Source organism: Canis aureus, chromosome 8, assembly GCF_053574225.1.
Source record: "Canis aureus isolate CA01 chromosome 8, VMU_Caureus_v.1.0, whole genome shotgun sequence".
NCBI lineage: Eukaryota > Metazoa > Chordata > Mammalia > Carnivora > Canidae > Canis > Canis aureus.
In genome coordinates, this window is record NC_135618.1 from 22,963,721 (window position 1) to 22,970,953 (window position 7,233).

At 44.4% G+C, this 7,233-nt stretch overlaps 1 pseudogene across 1 annotated transcript; it reads right to left on the bottom strand.

Moving 5' to 3' along the window:
- Positions 1-2,240: 2,240 nt before the first annotated feature.
- Positions 2,241-6,764, bottom strand: LOC144318040 (KATNB1-like protein 1 pseudogene; annotated as a pseudogene). The gene is made up of 2 exons (XR_013383899.1): positions 6,492-6,764; positions 2,241-5,084 (listed from the first exon to the last, which is right to left on the bottom strand). The product of XR_013383899.1 is annotated as a KATNB1-like protein 1 pseudogene (transcript).
- Between the last annotated feature and the right edge of the window lie 469 nt (positions 6,765-7,233).

A 7,233-nucleotide genomic window follows, 5' to 3' on the forward strand; every position in this document is an offset into this window, starting at 1 on the left:
CATTAACCGATTCTGTATGGGCGTATTTCCCTTCCTTAAATGGATCATTAGGAAGTATTGGACACAAATCAGGAATTCAATTTCTAAATAAACACATTTCTACCCACACAGATAACTTGACTCATTCTAATACAGGCAACTTCTAATAAATAAAAGATTTTTTTCACCTCGGAGGCTGACTTCTCACCAGAACCTAGGTGAGGATCTAGAGGGGTCTTTCCAGAGTCCCTGCATGGGCTGCTGTAACCCGACATGTTAGAGATAAAAAGCACCATAGACCTGAAAGTTTTAAATCTTATATGTTTTCATTTGCTGGTCACTTGGGATGATATCTGTGGATCATATTATTCTTCCCACTTGATAGATAGGCAAACTGAGGCTTCAAGTGACCAAGGACTGGCCCAAATCCACACAGTGAGAAACCATCCCCTTCCAGTGCCTTTTCCCACTTTCCCACAGCACCTGCTTTCTTGGCAGGTAAGTGAAATGCCACATATTAAAAGACTGGATGAGGGATCCCTGGGTGGCTCGGTGGTTTGGTGCCTGCCTTTGGTCCAGGGCATGATCCTGGAGTCCCAGGATCGAGTCCCACATCGGGCTCCCTGCATGGAGCCTGTTTCTCCCTCTGCCTGTGTCTCTGCCTTTCTCTCTGTGTCTCTCATGAATAAATAAATAAAATCTTAAAAAAAAAAAAAAAGACTGGATGAGCCACCAAGGACACTTTATTCATTCATTTAAACAATTTTTACTGAGTGCCAACTGTGTGTCAGGTACCATTCGAGATGGCAGGAATTCAGCAGTAAATAAAGCAGAGAAGAAACCCAAGGCTGGCTATTCTGGTCCTTTGATTCCTGTCCCTTTCTAGCTGGTCACACCTGATGTTCATGTAGAGCTTACTGGTTGACAATATGCTTTCCCGTGTGTGGTCTCCTGGACCCCAGGCCGCCGTCCTCAGAAAGGCTGGGTGTGTTGCCCACAGGCACATAGAGCTGTAGGCACGTTCCTACTGACCTTTCCTGACAGCATCCTCTCCGGTGGCCCTGAGGCTCATTGGCACTTTCTCCACAACCAGCCAAGGGTCAGAGCTACTGGTGGGAGCACCCAAGAAGGAGCCCTTGGGGCTGTTCCAACACCACTCCCAGCCCCCCTGGCCCACACAGTTTGATGGGTTTCCTGAGAGCTGAGTGGTAGGGAAGAGAGTCCCCCCAGCAATGGTAAGTTCAAAACCATCAAAGCCAAAGGATGTGACCACAGGCAGAGAAAAGACATAGGTGGTGGTGCCCTTCTCTTGTGACCTGTGTGTCACTTGGAGAGAGATCAGGTTGGGCCAAGGGTACACAGGAGCTAGAGATACAGGCTATGCAGCGTTAGACTGGGGCCTGGGCACACCTGAGATTCATATGTATTTGTTCTAAAGGCAGCTTTGGCCCTCCTGCTGGCAGTGAGCTTCTGGGGAGGCAGGGTCCCTCTGAGATCAGGGTGGGTTCAGCCTGTAGGAGGCAGGGAGTGGGGAGTGAGCACCCGACCATACACGGGAGGTAAGCAGGTTGTGTCTGAGATGTGCTGATGAGACAGATACACTGTTAGATCCTGGTCCACCTATGAGAGCTGTGGGACCTTGGACAAGATACGTAACCCCCTGAGCCTTGGAATCTCCTAGATCTAGAAAACAGGGACACTAACACCCACCCTGGCCCCATTGTAAGCACACACACGATACTTGAGATGCATATAAGGCAACTGCACACAGTAAGCCCTCTGTTTTGTGCTTTCAATTGTAATATGAGGGGCTTTCCCAAGTATGCTTTTCTCTTTTTCAATAAAGTTGTTTCCTGATCATGTAGAAAATTATGGCGATAGCTATTTTAGAAAACACAGAAAAACATAAAAAGAAAAACATTGCCTAAGTTCCCAGCACTTATACCTGAATGTAAACCCCTGGTTTAATTTCATGATTTAGCATGGCAGCAGCATGGGTGGTTTTAATTTTATAAAACAGATATTGGTGTCATAATACATTGGCTTACTAATAACGAAAGCATTTTGCATTCACGGTATCAATGTAGACAAAAAAAATTTTAATATGATTTGCTGTGACATTTTTAAACTTTCAAAATCGTCTCAACATGAGAAAACCTCTGCACACGTTTCAGTGACTTCTGAAGCACAATCTTGAATCAGTCTTTGTGGTTCCTAGTAACACCCCCTGTCTTATTCTTTTTCAGACAGTATAACTTACATTCTTTTTTTTTTTTAAGTTTTTTTTTATTTATTTACTTATGATAGTCACAGAGAGAGAGAGAGAGGCAGAGACACAGGCAGAGGGAGAAGCAGGCTCCATGCACCGGGAGCCTGATATGGGATTCGATCCCGGGTCTCCAGGATCGCGCCCCGGGCCAAAGGCAGGCGCCAAACTGCTGCGCCACCCAGGGATCCCCTATAACTTACATTCTTATGCAATATGCAGTATGGTATTAAGACCCAGTAGTTCTTAAACAGCATTACCAAATAACCAAATGAATCAACCTCAAATGCCATAAAAATAACCATCTTCATAGGGCACTTTCCCTTCATGGAATCTGAAGCTATCCCTTTTGGATGTTTCTACTTCGATGTGAAATAGGCTGTTAAGATTTCATTAGTGACTTCTCTATGTGGCTTTTTTATACAAGAAAAAAAGATGGTTTTGATTTCTTCCATAGTTCAAAATTTTCAGTTAAGACATGTTTCTGGAAGTCATAGGGTCCTGAGATGTTTCAAATAACAAAAATGAAGTCTCTGAATGCAGCTGTAATACATCCTTAGCCATACGACCAGTATATCTTGAAACCAAAAGTAAAATGATTGTCTAGTTCCCATAATCTACTTAATTCTTGTTTTAAAATCTAAATATTTCTATCATTTATAATTTCTGGTTTGGATGATTATTCTGGCCACTACCTTTATGATGTTTGAAGCCAGGTTAAACCAATCATCACATATTTTTCTAATTTGCTTCTAAGTCGTGACTCTCCTAGAGGCAACAAGTCTACCCAGTAGTCCGGTGAGATGCTTTTTCTTTCCCATAAATTCTCAGTGAGTACAGGAAGGCTCCTATCCTCACCAAGCAAGGGGCAAGTTCACCTGTACTTCTCATTCTTTGGAAAGTTAAATCTATATTCAGTCCCAAATTCCTGCTGAGCTAAATTTGTTTCATTGTCTCACAGTTCTGAGGAACCTCAGGGGAAATCACTCACTATATTTTGATATTGAGCTTCCTGTCCCTGAAGAATCACTGGAATCAACGAAATCTGTTGGACTCTCATAGGGTAACTGTACAGGCAGGTGGCTGGCACAAGCCAGTTCCTCTTCTCGGCCTTGTCACAGCCCCCACGTCTAGGAGACTGTTTTCTGGGACACAGATTTGGAAAAGAATGAACTTTTTTTTTTTTTTTTTTCCTGCCGTAGATGACCTTATGTAGTTTATCTGGGCATTTTGTAGCTTGTCCTAACTGTTCTGTTTAGCTAAGCAGCTAACCATTTTGGAGGTCTCTTAACTTTCATCATGTTCCTATTGGAGAGATTAGACATTGTTTTTTGTTTCTGTTTCTGTTTTATTTTTTTCGTAACATCAATGAAGCAATCCTCAGTATTACTGCAAAAGTTTCCGTTTTTAACATTTTGGGTTCAGATGCCATAATTTCTTAAGTACTGGTGGTGCCTCGACCCAGTCCTGGACCTGATGAACTCAGGAGCAATCCTTTGCTCCCAGTCAGGTCCCACTTCGGGGCAGCTAGCTGCAGGCAGGGACAGCCACTGGCTGGTAGAGGCCCCTCGGCTGGCCCTGCCCGTCTCAGGTAAAGGGGAAAAGCTAAAGCAGATGAATTTCTCTATGACTGTTTCCTTTGCTGTGCAGAAGTTTTTATCTTGATGACGTCCCAATAGTTCATTTTTGCCTTTGTCTCCCTGGCCTTTGGAGTAGTGTCTAGCAAGAAGTTGCTGTGGCTGAGTTCACAGAGGTTGCTACCGGTGTTCTCCTCTAGGATTTTGATGGATTCCTTTATCACATTTAGGTCTTCATCCATTTTGAGTTTATCCCTGTATACAGTGTAAGAGAATGGCCTATTTCATTCTTCTGCATGTGGTTGTCCAATTTTCCCAACACTATTGAAGAGATTGTTCTTTTTTCTTTCCTGCTTTGTTGAAGATTAGTTGACTATAGAGTTCTTGGTTCTCTATATATTTTTTAAGATTTTACTTATTTATTCATGAGAGACACAGAGCGAGAGAGAGGCAGAGACACAAGCGGAGGGAGAAGCAGGCTCCAGCCTGATGTGGGACTCAATCCCAGGTCTCCAGGATCACAACCTGGGCCAAAGGCGGCGCTAAACCGTTGAGCCACCCAGGCTGCCCCTTGGTTCTCTATTCTGTTTCATTCATCTGTGTGTCCGTTATTGTGCCAGTACCACACTGTCTTGATGATCACAGCTTTGTAATACAGCTTGAAGTCAGACATTGTGATGTCCCCAGCTTTGGTTTTCTTTTTCAACATTCCTTTGGCTATTCTGGGGTCTTTTCTGGTTCCATACAAATTTTAGGATTATTTGTTCCAGCTCTGTGAAAAACGTTGGTGATATTTTGATAGGGATTGTATTGAATATGTAGATTGCTCTGGATAGCATAGATATTTTTACAATATTTATTCTTCCAGTCTATGAGCATAGAAGGTTTTTCCATTTTTTTTGTGTCTTTCTCAATTTCCTAATACATATTCTGTAGTTTTTAGAGTAGATCCTTTACCTCTTTGGTTAGGTTTATTCCTAGGTATCTTACAGTTTTGGATGCAATTAAAAATGGGGTCAATTCCTTAATTCCTCTTTCTTCTGTCTCATTGTTAGTATACAGAAATGCAACTGATTTCTGTGCATTGATTTTATATCCTGCCACTTTGCTGAATTCCTGTATGAGTTCTAGCAATTTTGTGGTGGAGTTTTTTGGGTTTTCACATGAAGTATCCTGTCCTCTGCAAAGAGTGAGAGTTTGACTTCTCCGTTGCCAACTTGAATGCCTTTTATTTCTTTTTGTTGTCAAAAATAAAAGGCAACCTATAGAATGGGAGAAGGCATTTGCAAATGACATATCAGATAAAAGGCTAGTATCCAATATCTATTAAGAACTTATCAAATTAAAGAAAAAAGAACTTATCAAACTTAATACCCCAAAACAAAAAATCCAATCAAGAAATGGGAAGAAGATATGAACAAACATTTCTCCAAAGAAGACATACAAATGGCCAACAGACACATGAAAAAATGCTCCATATCCACTGGCATCAGGGAAATAGAAATCAAAACCACAATGAGATACTACCTCACACCTGTTAGAATGACTAAAATTAACAAGTCAGGAAATGACAAATGGCAAGAATGAGGAGAAAGGGGAGCCCTCTTACACTGCTGGTGGGAATGCAAGCTGGTGCAGCCACTCTGGAAAACAGTATGAAGTTTTCTCAAAAAGTAAAATGGAGCGACCCTACGACCCAGCAATTGCACTACTGGGTATTTACCTAGTGACTTTCTCATTCCCGTTCTTACTTGCTGTTATAGCGATTAACAGTAAAACCCATAAAAGACAAGAAGGTCTTTAAACGATGTCAGAGAACCATGAAGGGGACATTGAGAAGTTGGCCTGAGTTCCCAGGCTCTGGATAGTGACAGGAGGAAATTGATAAGTTAAAAGCTTTAAAAAAAATCTCAAGGGATAGAAGAAAGGTCAATGCGGGAAGGGCACCGATGGAGGTACTCCCGGTGTGGGTTTTCACTCCTGAACTACACAGAAGGCTCCCGGGGGCAGGGGGCAGCTCTGCCTCCCTTGCACCGATGTCTGAGTACAGCACTGGGCACACAGCAGGGCTCTCTCACAGGGACTGGGGGAGAATCTGAAAGTGGATTTAAATGTGGCCACTCACCAGAGGAAGGGACAGGGGAATGCTGGGCCCCGGTCAGCTCCAGGCATAACTAGGAGCAAGGGTCAGGTGGAAAAGACCTAAATGTCTCAGATAACCAGCTCTCAGCAACCTCGGACTCATTCTCCCAGAAAGGAGGGGATCATCCAGGCCTTTTGGGCCATGTGGCCTAATCAACTTTCCATCAAGCCATCAACAAGCTTTCCCCCAGCACCTATTTTAGGCCTAGGTCTTGGGCTGGTCCCTGCAGGGTGACAGATGAGGTGCAAGCTGTACATCTGCTTAGGAAGGACCTGTGGTGTTGGCAGGGAGGCCAGACCAGTGTGCCGAGGAGAGCACCACGGTCCACACCAGACTGTGGGATGTCAGACATGCCGTGGGTGTGAGTTGGTGCAGTGCAGCCCCGAGAATAGGAGTCAGATGGATGGGTCGGAGGACGCAGCAGGAGAAGTGAGGCTCAGGCCTTGGAGATTTCAGGGTGGCCACCCCAGGTCCTACTTCTGAGAGGGGTGAAGAGCTGACCCTCTGAGAGGTGGGAAAGCCTCACCTGCCATATTCTGGGCTCCCTCTCCTCCCAGCAGCCACCAGCTTCACACATCAGTGTTCCAGGGCTACTGGTGATGGGAAAAGGCAGGCAGGAGTGAAGGGCATAGACACAGCTCCAGATCCAGCTCCTCAACCAGGCCAACTTTTGCTGTTGGCTCTCTGGCTGCAAAAGTGGATCTTCAGGCTCATTTGCCCCTGTCAGGGAGGGGCTGGGGACGCATCCAAGGATGTCTTCTGAGACTCCCCGAATCAGACAAAAACCCAAACAGCCAGCTCTGCTGCAAGGGTCTGTCAACATCCTCATAACTGGTTACACGAAGTGCAGCATATTTATCCTGCTTAATCACCGCCTCACCCCTCTGAGGAAAACTGATTTCAGGCACTTGAGGAGAGAGAAATAGCAGTGACCTTTCTGTGGGCCTGATGATAACTGGTTCCTTATAAGGAGCAGACAAGAGCCTCATGCTCATGGCCCAGGAATGTGTGTCTCTGTGTGTGTTCTTTCTAACATTACCTAGTGTAGGGCCTCCACACCTGAGCCCAGCATTTCCAGGGCAGCGGAATGGAGTGGCCTTTCCTTCTCCCTAAGCCAAGAGAGTATTGATCGCTGCTGGTAATCCTAACTGTAAAGTTTCCCAAACAGCACTGTAATTGGATTACATGTGAACAATGAGCTGTTAAAAGGGGGAAAAATGTTTCCTCTTATTTGAAAAACAAACTCACCGCACTATACACTCCTGCCT